The 13,488-nt window shown below is 32.5% G+C and overlaps 1 non-coding gene across 1 annotated transcript; it reads left to right on the top strand.

Annotated features, from left to right (window-relative positions):
* The first annotated feature begins 12,953 nt into the window (after positions 1–12,953).
* TRNAT-GGU (transfer RNA threonine (anticodon GGU)) lies at positions 12,954–13,027 on the top strand. The gene has a single exon. It is a non-coding gene; the product is annotated as a tRNA-Thr (tRNA).
* Positions 13,028–13,488: the final 461 nt, after the last annotated feature.

The following is a 13,488-nucleotide window of genomic DNA, read 5'->3' as shown; positions in this document are numbered from 1 at the left end:
TACTTTTCTTGTTTCCAACCCATCGCTATTCATGAGTATCCAACATGTGTTTCGAAAATAAAAGAGCTGAAAGTCCGCAATGAATGTAATTAAGAATATCCTTTCAATATCCAATTTCGGATACCGAGGGGAAAAAAATTTGAATGTAATTGAATACAAATTTCCCTTAATTTAAAGAAGAGGCCCGAATTTCACAGCAAGAGTTAGTTACGGGCGAGAATATAATTCGCTTTCCTTTTTTTCCTCTAATACGGTCGTGAAATATTTAATGCTTAATTTATGCTTATCTGCGGAGATGGACTCTGTAGCCTTCATTCCTCCTCAGCTGTAATTTTAACTTGAGTCCTCTTTTTTTTTTTGCCTTCCATTTTCGTCGACTCAAATTCAATTAGCGCGAAACTTAGAAACAAAGAGAGGAAGGGCGGACAAAAAAATTCGTGTTCAGTTCAATGCTTCGAACCTAATTTGGTTCGCTAGAATTCCGCGCAAAAGACGACGTAAGTGAATTATACTTATTTTTATGTTTAAAAAGAAAGTAAAATATGAATATTCATATAAATTTGAAATTTTAAAAAATTCAAATTTAACCAGGGACGATTTTCTTGAAGTTCAGTTTAAATAGTGATTGCTGTTATTCCTCAAATTGATATAATTTTGAGTATTTTTGCCACCTTAGTTATGGTTCACGAGCTAAAATCAATAAATTATTCCTCAAAAGTAACTTCAACATAAGTAAAATTTTTACTACTTGCGCAGATGTCGTTAAAAAAAACTAAGTTCAGTCGAATCCCGTTTTAACGAATACCGTTATAGCGAAAATCTCGTTTCAACGAATACTTTTCTAATCCCGCAGATATGTTTATATGGAAACAATGCAAAAACCTGGAATTCCTTTCTAACGAAATTTCGTTATAACGAAGTTATTTCTCCGGTCTCTTGGAGTTCGTTATAACGCGATTCGACTGTAATAAATCCCAAACAGTTCCCTGTGATATTTTCTGGGAACCGCGCGATTGCGATCAGGTCCCAAATTTGAAAATGTCTCTCCGCAGAGAGCATGCAAACCTTTAACATGAGCTTACGTAAAGTGAAATCCAAAGCATTTCTCATTTTCACTACAAAATATTGAAGGCTGTTGGCAGCACTAAAGAAAGATAACTTTGACAACTTGAATGCGTTCTTGAGAACAAATTTACGAGGAGCATGTGTCCTGTTCTGTAATAGTATTACAGGACTCTTTATTAGGGCCGTCCAATTATTACCTAAGCCACTACCACTTCACCAAACACCAACTCTGGCCAAATTGCTATATTGCAATTTAGTGCCATTAATGAGATGGGTTGGAAATGAAAGCGCTGTCTATTGGTGGTCGCCTCAAGTTCGTTAGGAAAAATATCTTATCTATGTCCTCCCTTGGGTTCGAACCAACAACCGAGCATCTTACCACCACGCCACTCGGACGCTAATACGTAAGCAACTGTCCTTTAACAAATTTTACGATTCTACCCCAATATAATGAACTCCTAATTAACAACTTGAACGGTTGCACCCCGTTATAACAAACAACTTTCTAACAAATTCCCTAATTTAACGAATTTTTAATCGTTTTTGTGCCTATACAACCACACCTCCCAAAACAAACAAACTGGTATTTAACGAATTCTACAATCAAACCTCGATATAACGAACTCTCATTTAACAAATTTTACTATCGCGTCCCGATATAATGAAATATCATTTAACAAATCATTGATTTATCAAATTTGTTTTTAGCTTCGAGCGAAATCTGCTCAATTCTAATTGGTTTATCAGAAATAAATCGATGCGCAAGGACACTAAGACTGATACAATACATGGATATACAAAAAAGATAGCTAGGAAAGTTTTCGAAAATTTGAACACTCGAGTTTTTGAACACCTTAGACAAATCTCTGCCTATCCAGAGGATCAATTTTTGAGATTTAGAGGGCCGAAGAATCTCCTGAGGATGGAAAGGCCACATATTCCTGGGCTCTAACATTCTATTTTGCTTCTGTAAATAATTTTTTGTAACCTTTTCAAGTCCCCTTTTTCTTCTATTTCCTTTTTCTTCAAACGAAGTTTGTTAAAAGCAGCGGTTCTCAACCGGTGCTCCGTGTGCACTCCCCAGGGGATCCGCGGCCGCTCGAGGGAAAATAAAAAAAGTAAATTTGAAGAAAAAAATAATTATAAATATTTTTTTTATTAACAAAAATAAATCACAAACTTCGATGAATAAATAAAATATAGGCCATTGGGGCTCCGTCATAGAAATTATATACCAGAAAGTCACTCCGCGAGTCACAAAAGGTTGAGAATCGCTGGTTTAAAGTATTAAATTTTCATGTTTATTTTAATATTTGTGTTGGTATCTTGTATTTGAAACCAATGTGTAAATTGATTGCAATATGGTTTTTGTATATATGCTTAGTGACTGTTAGCCCACTTAAAAAAGATAGGTAATGAAGGTGTTTGACGCTAATGGCTTTCTTTTCGGTTTTCTTAGAGAAATAATTGAATAAATAAATAAATAATACAGACACAGATGTCGGGGATGCCTATCTCATTGGGAATTAGCTTTGGATAATAATAACTGTGTAAATAGTGTAAATAATAATTAACCATATATATAATAATTAATTTTTAGTAATTGTGGAATAGCATTTAGTTACTTCTTGAATTTCTTTTTTTATATAGAAAAATATTCTATCTACAAAATGACTTGTAAACGTTTATTGATGAGTTCTATGCTTATCCTCAGGATGTTTCTTTGAAAGAAATAACCTGTCTAGGGTGTCAGAGATTTAAATTTTCTCACAACTAAGCTGTACCAACCATATGGCACTAGTTGCATTACTGTCTCGAATGGGCAGAGTCGAGGCCAAGAGGGGTATGCACTGTATCTGATTACAGTTGCAACCCCACAACCACCACTCATGGTTGTGGTTCATGATCCGACTATATTTATCAAAAAAAAAACCCACTGAGACTCGTTTCTTCATATTTGTCGAACTCATCAATAACACTAGGGTATAATCTCCGGTAAAAACGATAAATTTCAAATGTTTATCAAATTTCACCAGTTACGCTTAGGTATTCTGTATAATCACCCACAAGAAAGAAAATAATTTTTTAAGCATTTATCAAATTTATCAACGACGCTTGAGTATTATGTATTACCACTGGTAAAAGCGATAAATTTATCAAATTAACGGCGATCAAAAAGATTGGCGATTACGCATAATAACCGATTTATCACACATTCATACTATCATATTACTATATTACCACACACGTAATTACTGTCATTGATTGGTGCAATGAAAGTGCTGTGATTGATTGCTTTAAGACATTTATCAGCAAAATTTATCATTGATGTCAAAATCTGAATGAAAAAAAAGCCAGTACGAGTAAAACTAACAACTCATTTTTTTAAGATCAAACCATTTTTTTTAAAATTCTGCAATCCTCGTAAGAAATTATGTGATAATTATCAGACACCAACCCACCTCCGTTAAAAAAAATAACATTCATAACTGCAACAATATCATTCATTAGGGGCGATATAACAAAAACCTGTCCACATAATAATCGCTCGGAAGGAGTAACAGATGCGCATACGGCATTTGCAATCAAACCAACCACTGTTTTATCTTATCCGGTGAGTACAAAGATTGAAATGATCCAAAATGATTGATTAATGGTCTCTCGTTAATGGAGCTGCCACGACCAGAAACGTATTCTCTCATACGGAAACGAAACATCATTGACATTTTTTTTCCCTCCTTGATAATCTCTACTACTGATATTTAATATCAAGATTTACTACTGGTAACAGAAAGATACAAAGCATCTATCCGAGAATTTTGAAATCCATGAATGAAAAAAATATCATTCGTTGGTAATTATATCCCACACGAAATCGTTACACCAATAAGAACGTTTCAAGAGACTCGAATATCTCTTCTCTCGTTCTGTATTTCCACTGGCTGATTCAAATTGATGTCCGATTGGAAATTCTCATCTTCGCAAATTTAAAATCAACATCTGGGAAGATGGGATTCAGAAGTAATATCGGAAATTCAATAGATTTTCGGTTTCTAATTTTTAATTAAAAATCTTCGGATATTTGGTTTTGTTGTTCATATAATGCGTCATTGCTCATATTTACAAGTGATACAGGGTGTCCCATAAATTCGTAAATACTTTGAAAATTGTCAAAAATCGAAGGAACTGTTATACTTTAATTCGATTAATGAAAACGTTGTTCTCATAAAGGGGGATTTTTTTTCTTAAAAAAGAAATTAGTTGAAATTTTTGTTGATAACAAATGCTGCGTGAAAGCAAATCGCAGAATTCCTTCGTGGAACCTTGATTCCCTCAATCTCTTCTGTGGCCGAAACGTGAGTTGGCGATTCATGGCTGAGAGAAAACCATTTCACCAATAGTGATTTTTTTTTACATCATAATGAAAACCTTATACAAGCGCCGTAACAAGAAAACTCAGAAATGAGCTGTTAACCCTGCATTTTATACAACTCTGATTTGTATATTTCGTGATTCTTCTCCGCCACGCTATCTATCGATAAAATTGTGAATTTATTTTCATTTCCTATACAAAAAAAAATCACTCTTCGTGAGAATAACTATTTCGCAAATCACATTCAAATATACCAATTCCTTCAATAATTATGATTTTTTTTCAAACTATTTACGAACTCATAGTGCGGAAACAAATCACTGAAAATATGATGAACCATAAAATGCATGGTGTCCGATTAACAGCTTATTTCTGAATTTTCCAGGTACTGACGCTTACATAAGATTTTCATTATAACGCTGACATTGGTGGATAAAGCACTATTATTGAAGTTGTTTTACCTCAGCCACGAATCGCCGACAGAAGCTTTTCGGACACAGAATATATTTAAGAAAGGTTCAGGCCCAAACACTACTGCCGGATTTGCGTGCAGCGCTCTATATCAACAAAAAAATTGTACTAATTTTTTTTTCTAAACCAAAAAAAAAAAAATATCCTCCTTCATGAGAATAACTTTTCGCAAACCGCATCAAAATATATAAATTCCTTCAATTTTGCATGAATTTTTTAAACTATTCAAGACTTAATGGGACATTCTGAATATGTTTTTTTCGTACATTAGAAAATCTTAATTTAAAAAAAGAAAAAGAATCTCTCGTCGAATAATTTATAATATGATTAAAAGTTACATTGTGGGAATACATGGATCAATAATAAATATATATAGTTCATATTATGCTGATGTTGGCAAACAACAAAAGAAAATAATAATAGGAGAAAAGACGTTTATTTCATCTCGCTTTATCACTTTCAAAAACTTTTTGCAAAGAAAAGGAAATTGTTTCGCACGCATTTACCTAATATAGAAAAGATAAACGTCCCCTCTGTACAGGAAAAAAAACTAAAAGCCAGTCTTTGGCCATACAAAAAAAAAAGAAGTTAATTTGGAAAACATAAGCCGAAACATGGCCGTGGTCTCCGTTGTCAGCGAAACCCGAAGAAACAAAAACTTACAAGGCGGAGTAACGCGGGTAAAAGATGATGTAAGAAACAATTTGCTTCTTTTCCTTTTTTTTTCTCCTACGAGATATGAAAACACGAAAAGAAGTTCTTTTCCGCCTTCCAAGTCTACTTTTTTCTTACTTTTCAAGAAATACCGGAGAGTTCTTGGTTGTCACTTCTTCTGAGACGCATAAATATTCGCTAACGCTTTTTGCGTACACTACACGAAAATGGAAAATGAGTCTTACATTTTTCTGTTTCGGATGAAAAAAACAGAGAACACACGGGAACCTTACTCGGTCTGTACCGAAACAATAATAACTTTATATTATGAGTCTGATAAGGTTTTACCCGAGAATATGCAGCTCGCAGTGCTTTTCTGTATTTCTATCATTTAGTCTCAGTTGTCAAGTATGTTGTGGAAGCGTTTGGATTTAATTTTCTGGGATTATATACATAATTTTTAAGATGCATATGATCTGAGATGCTATACATAATGTTTAAGGCTTCAGCATAAATGTATATTAAAAATAATGACGAAGAAAACTGCGGTGTGTTCTGTTCGAAAATTTGATTTGAAGCCATTTACGACATGTGTCACTTACTGCATTTTGCTTATTCGAGTAGCTTCGAAACTAAGCGTGACGATAAAGTCCTAAAAGAAGGAAATGGGACTTAGATATGTCACATGATCTCTGACGATTCTACCAAAAACCTTGAAAAGAAGGACTGAAAAATGTAGTCGAATATAAATAAGATTAATTAATGATAAAATAAGTATCCTCACATCGCCGTAACGCGAGCCGGTCTCTCATTTGACGAAGTCTGCAGAGAGCAGGCAGACCTACAACACGATACTCACATGACATGGAAATTCAGGTATCTGCCACTTTTACTTCTATACATAAAAAGAAACAGATGGCAGTACCTCCAGTATAATATGTATGGTATATATTGTATTTATTGTATTCAACACAACACAAGCACGTATGCTGTATTTCTTACAGCACGTTAAGGCTAATACGTTAGGAATATGTTAGGGCTACGCACGCATGCACCACACGTTCCGGCTTAAATCGATTTGATAGAAATCCCCTCCAAAGTAACGTTCCTCAACCCGGCTGAATTTCAGGATCAGTAAAATGCCTGAAACAGCTCGACGGACTACAGCTTACAGCATAGTAGCGTGACCATGTGTCCCGTATTGCGTGAGACATCCCTGTGTTTTTGGCCATTACTCTACGATTGTCCCATTTTCTTCATCAAAGTATACATCAAATGTCTACTAAAATTGTGAATGAAAAAAATTTTCATAACATAAAATGACTGCAAATATTGTGTTCATTTCACATATTCGTCGGGTTAAACATTTTTTTTTTCCTTAACTAACAATTCACTTCACTGCGAGTTTCAGAAGCTATAAAGTTTTCCCACTCATTAGTAATTTTTCAGCCGTTTCAGTAGAAAACGTAACTTTGCTGATTTATGACTGAGTTTATGGAGACAACTGATCATGTCCCGTATTTTTCAGTATTTCAGATCACAATTATCCGTATTTTTTTCTTAACAGTACCCAGTCAGGATCATCCTTTTTTTTCCCTTGAATGCATTTTTGTTCACCGTCGTATGAAAAAGTGCTTTATTACTCAACCCAAAATTTTGTCGAAAATTAAATTTTTTGGCAGTAACTAACGATATCCCGTATTTAGGATAATAATTTTTCTTTTTTGTTCTCCATGAATATCGTCATTCTAGGTGTAATATTTTATTTGAAGAAAATACATACATTTGGAAAATTTTTCATCCAACTACAATTAAACTGTCAAGTGTGTCTGGAAACCAGCTGTACCACGTTCGCGAACCCCCTCTGGTCTTCAGATGTACATCGAGAAACGCTGCCTCGGAGGAACTTTCCAAGTGCATGTACGGTAGGGTGACCATACGTCCCGTATTTACCAGGACAGTCCCGGCATTTTCTGGTTTTTTTTGGCCGTCCCGACTTTTTAGCGAAAGTGTCCCGGTTTTTCCCTATTTTACGCGAAGCCTACTTGAATATTTATTCTTTATTGAAGTCAAAGATTGAAATTATTTTTTCAACTCATAAATTATGTTATGATAATTACAACTATAAATGAGAATATTAATCTCCCACATTTCTCTTGGCGAACGTTTTTTTCCGTGGAATTCATTTTAATCCACTGCAATTTGCAGTAATGCTTCATTTCCCGCCATTGTGATTTTTTCGTAACTTTAGCAATATTTAGCAACATTGTTTGGTTTTGGCGTCATTTTTGGCGATAATTGGCGGTGTCCCGTATTTTCCCGTATTTCTCTCGAGGAAATATGGTCAGCCTAATGTACGTTTAAGTAGTAGTAGGACGAATACAAGTTTTCCCTATGGTCCATATCTACTAGAGGTATTACTTTATAGTTTTTAATTCAAAAAAACATGTGTGATCAGATAAACTCTAAAACAGTTGCATTTAAATAAAATTGTTGATTTGATACAAGAAAAAAAATCATGAGTCACACGGTTCATAGATTATATACGAAAATGAAAAAAAATAATAATCTTCTTTCGATCAATTCTTAAAAGATTCATCGTCATAAAAAAAATTAAATTCAGCCAAAGTTTCAGCCGAAGGTCATTTAGAGATTCTCGGATTATCAAGTCTTGGATAAAAACTGCCAGTTTTTCATGATTTGGGATCATAATAAAAAATAATAAATTCAAATGATTGTAATAAATTCCTTGCAGGAGATTTCATTTTGCAAAAAAGAAAGGTAAGATACCCTTTTTTTTTATAGGTATAAACTTTTTCGGTATTCCTTGGGGCAATAATCTTCATCCTTTACCTTTTGCCAACCTTTCTCAAGGGTGTAAGTAGTACAGTCAGTACGGTATCCCCATCCCAGGCTTGTAGGAGATGTTATCAGACATTAACAGGCTTCCCGTGGAAAGTAGCTATATTCAGGCTTATTTCGAAGATCTGTTTATGCGCAATTATTTCAGCCTCAGTGATTTTTCGGCTCGCGATGTGAACACATTGCTTCTCTCTCTCTCTCGGATTCTGAAAAGCTGTAAAGAGCCCTGGGTTTTAGAACTTTTGCCACGAGAGAGAGTCGGCATTTTGCGAGTTTTATGAGCTCCTGCGGTTACAGCAAGTGCTTGGCTATATAGAAGCTCCTTTACTCGGGAAGAAAATATACCGGCGAGTATACACGTGTGGAAGGTGTTTCCCCAAGATCGTATCGGAACTTCCCTGGGGATTTAATGGTTCGTTAAAACAAGAGCTAAGGGGTAAGAAACTTTATTTTTACGATCCTTGTGGTTTGGATATTTTAAAAGATGCTTTTTCATTTCGCTCGTTAATTTGCCTTCGTGCCGTCGTGTATCAAGTTATCGTTTCGAAATATCACGGCTCTATCGTTAATTTTTAAGGTCCAATCTGGCGTGTAGTAGTTAGTTATCATCTCGAATAAGATGAATCTCTGTTCGATTTTGGGGCTTGAAGGTGAAAGAAAAAAAATAACTCTGGGTTAATTTCACGGTCTTTAAAAATCTTATGAGACTGAAAACAGTGTTTTGCGAACTACATCTTTTTGGTACGAAGATAAGTGATCTGGCTTTTTTATATAAGAATATTTTAGAAGCTCGAGAGGTGGAACTCGTTTTGTTTCGTGAGAACGTACTTCAAACTCAGGTATCATCACACTGATTTCGTAAGAGAATTCACTCATTTATTATTTCCACTAGCAATAAGAGCCGGTGCTACCCAGTATTTTTGTTGGTTTTCTTTCAACAAACTGGAAGAATTGAAAAACCATTATAAAAGGATAAACATATCGTCGTCATCGTCCCCCATGATCAGAAGCATGAATGTGCAAATTTTCAAAACAGGCGAAATAACGTTTGAATGTTTACTCTATCCATGTGTTATTTCCGTAAAATGCATTATAACATGCGTTTCAATATGGATTAAACATTCGAATTTCTGACTTAGATAGCAAAATAAAATAACGACCCAGTTGATATACCTAAGAAGTGAAAATTTGCATATTCATATTTCTACCATGAGAGGGAGGATATCTGAACCGCATTTTTTGTGAGTCACTGTTGAGGCTATCGAACTATTGTTGCCCAAAAGTTTCCGATGCATTTTCCTAGCTCTGATGAACTTTTTAGCCTATCGTCCGAGTCGGGTTCTGTTTGGTCTACATACGAAATTGGGCGGAGAAGTATTAAAAATTTTACATTTGTATGAAGAACATGCATACACGCAGAGAGACAGACAGATATACAGAAAATCAATTTCATACGTATAAATTGAGAGTACTAAAAGTCGTCGTAAATTCTGTATTTTTCCAATTGTTAAATTTACTGAGGCAATAAATTTTAGCATTTGATGAATTTCAGGAAAAATTCAATCATTCGAAAATGAGTTTCGGAAAACTTGAAAAACATTGCAGAATTTTATAATTGAAGTATTCAATGCAAAAAAAACAGCAAGTATCTGCGAATTAGCATTCAATGAATTTGTAAAATAACTTGAATTATTGAAATGAGGCTCAATGAATTTTTGCATTAAAAAATCCATGAATTTTTGAAATTATTCAATGCATGTTGGGGAAATTTGATCATCCAATAAAACCTTGAAATAGTTGAAGGAATTTTGGAAGCGATTTAATGAACCTAGAAAAAAATTCGAGTTTCTCGGAAAACTTTCGGAGCTTTAAAAATTTTTCGAATTGAAACATAAAATAAAGAAAAATATTCGAATGTCACTTAGTTATACTGATATATTATAAGAGTGAATGAATCAATCAATTTTTTACTTATTGAGTTTTTAAATCAATTTTTTACTTATTGAGTTTTTAAATCAATTTTTTACTTATTGAGTTTTTAAATCAATTTTTTACTTATTGAGTTTTTAAATCAATTTTTTACTTATTGAGTTTTTAAATCAATTTTTTACTTATTGAGTTTTTAAATCAATTTTTTACTTATTGAGTTTTTAAATCAATTTTTTACTTATTGAGTTTTTAAATCAATTTTTTACTTATTGAGTTTTTAAATCAATTTTTTACTTATTGAGTTTTTAAATCAATTTTTTACTTATTGAGTTTTTAAATCAATTTTTACTTGATGAATTTTTAAATCAATTTTTGCTTCAATGCTATATTTTAGAGTTTTTACAACAACTAAATGCGGTTTTGAAATAACCTGATGTTTTCTAGAGAAATTTGAGCATTCAATAAAACTTTGGAATGATTGAAGAAAATTTTGAAATTTTCAAGGAATATTTTAAATAAATTTTTGGCATAATTAACTTTTGTGATAACTCAATGAATTTTTTAAATGATACAATATGACCTGTTCAATGAATTTTCATGAAAGGGTACACGCAAACCTTCATCTATTCCAATGATAGAATTTTAGTATTATTATTATTATACAGTAGTTCCCAATTTCTGCATATCACCTAATTACCTTCTTCATTGAGAAGTTAGTATATCGATACAAATTTATTCATAACTCTCGCATTCCAATAATTTTTTGTCTGCTTGATAATACCTTTCTCGACTCTTTTAATTTCTGTGTAATTATCTTAATTGATAATCTTTTTTTTTTTTCTTCTCCAAAAACAGTGATGAAAGACAAACATCGAAAAAAAAACTTTGTTTCGAGTATTCGGTTAGCTGTTATCTCTAGATGTCATCTGAATAATTATAACTTATGAAATAAAAAATCAAATTCTTTGCATTTCGTACTAGTTAAGGACATTTACGAAACAGACATTAATTAACATGGTAGTGGATTTTTTTTTTTTTGCTTGCTTTCTAATTACTTGAATTAAGAAGTAAGTAAAAGTACTTGGATAAAACCAGTATCTCTGAATGTTTTTTCGAATACTTTTATTTTATAAGAATTTTTTTCCCTAATTTAACCTTTTGAATTCCAACTATTAGTGTTATGCTAACATCATGTTAATTTAAATAATTTTTTTTCGGAACTCTTTAATAAATTCTTTCATCACCGTTTTTTTTTTACGGAGACTACGCAATTTATTGTAGTTATATTTTTTTCCCCGATGTATGTATGTATTTTTTTAATTAACACTGTTTTATCTTCTTTCAAAATTCCTTACGATTTTGTTTTCAAGAATATAAAATTAAAATGTGTTCAAAAAAAGTGATTTTTATTTTCTGTGTAAGGAAAACAGTGATACGTCATAAGAAGCTGATAAATTTATACGAAACATTCATTTAACAAAATGGATTTTATTGTTATTATTATTATATATAAAAGAATTTATTTAATTCTTAATCTCACTAGAATAGATTTTTTTTTTCTTGTTGTTAGAAAGAATGTTTACAATTCATATTTCCGTCTCTTAATTACAGATACGTAATTTTTTTTTAATATTGCATTCGATTTTGTTTTTAATTTCGTAATAATATTTTTTTATTTTATATTGTGACTAGATAATTTCAAGCGATACTTATTCATAAAAATGGTATGAATACATTTCAAAAATTAGATTATGTTATCATTTGAAATTAATGGTTATATTAATTCTTTTTAAGAATTTTTGAAATGAATACGTATTACTTCTTGCCAATTAATGGTCCTGAAATATAATTTTAAATAATTTTAATAATTGCATTTTTACGTATTTTTCTCTCATGGAAAATAAAATCACATAAAATAAAACGGAATAAAAGCGTATAATTTTTGCATGAATATATTTGCAGTTTTAGGAGAACTTTAATTATGCAATGAAGTTTTTTATAATGCATTGAATTTCACATTTATTATTAATAATCCATAATTATTAATAATCCTTTAGTGTATTTGAACTGAATGGCGTAATAATAGCAGTCATGGTAGTCTAAGTCATTTACGTAGTTAGAGCTGATGTATTAGCAAACAATTTTTCAAAATTTTATTTAGAAAATTGAAATCTTTGTAACAATATGTTGTTACAGAAAACTTATTAGTAAAACTTATTATCAGTGACTTAATATATTTCTATAGATTTCCGCAGGCTCCCTTTTTCATTAAAAAAAACGATTATGCTTAGAACAAGTCATAATCAGTTATATGTAACTTATGAGAAATATACGTATATTCTAGAGAGATATAGATGGCTTTTTTTCTCAGCCAGAAATATCAAGGAAACACTTATTTTCCGGGTATTATGCTGAGGTGAGCTCGGAAAGAAAAGTCATCACGTCTCCGCCGGGACTCGAACCCAGGCCCTCTTGCATACCGGGCAAGCATGCTACCGTCCCACCCGGGGGCCATTTCCTGAAGTTAAGAGAGGCTACTAATGCCTCTACTTCAGCGCCTCACGACACAGTGCTTGAAATTAGGAAGGCAGATTCATTTGTCTCCAGTGGTGTAGATGGTAGCATGCTTGCCCGGTATGCAAGAGGGCCTGGGTTCGAGTCCCGGCGGAGACGTGATGACTTTTCTTTCCGAGCTCACCTCAGCATAATATCCGGAAAATAACTGTTTCCTTGATACGTATATTCTATTATTATAAGTGAATATAAATAATGAAAGTGAAAATAATGCTGAACGTTATTAGAGTAAAATATCTTTATTGCCATACTGTTCGAAAAATAACTATCGTAAGGAAAACAAAATTGTATTCATTTCGAATATTGTATGAATGAAAGAAATGTTTCCAATACGTATATGCTACAAAATAATTATCCCAAACAGAAAATATATTATCTCAAATATCCGAAAGGAAAAGCAGTAATATGAAAACTTTTACTTCGTGAAAAGCAAATAAGAAAGTCATTATTATAATCAAAATTATGTTGGTTAAATGATAATTCCATCATTGTCCAAAAAAAAAAAAAATATTCGCTCATTATCTAGAAATATATCGACGTACAAAATATACGTTTTTCCC

The sequence above is a fragment of the Pholcus phalangioides genome, unplaced genomic scaffold (genome assembly GCF_987345545.1).
Source record: "Pholcus phalangioides strain wild (caught in Gottingen) unplaced genomic scaffold, Ppha-v1.0 ptg000003l_1, whole genome shotgun sequence".
NCBI classification, from domain to species: Eukaryota; Metazoa; Arthropoda; class Arachnida; order Araneae; family Pholcidae; genus Pholcus; species Pholcus phalangioides.
Note: the sequence above shows the minus strand (reverse complement) of the source record. Positions and strands in the feature narration are given on the sequence as shown.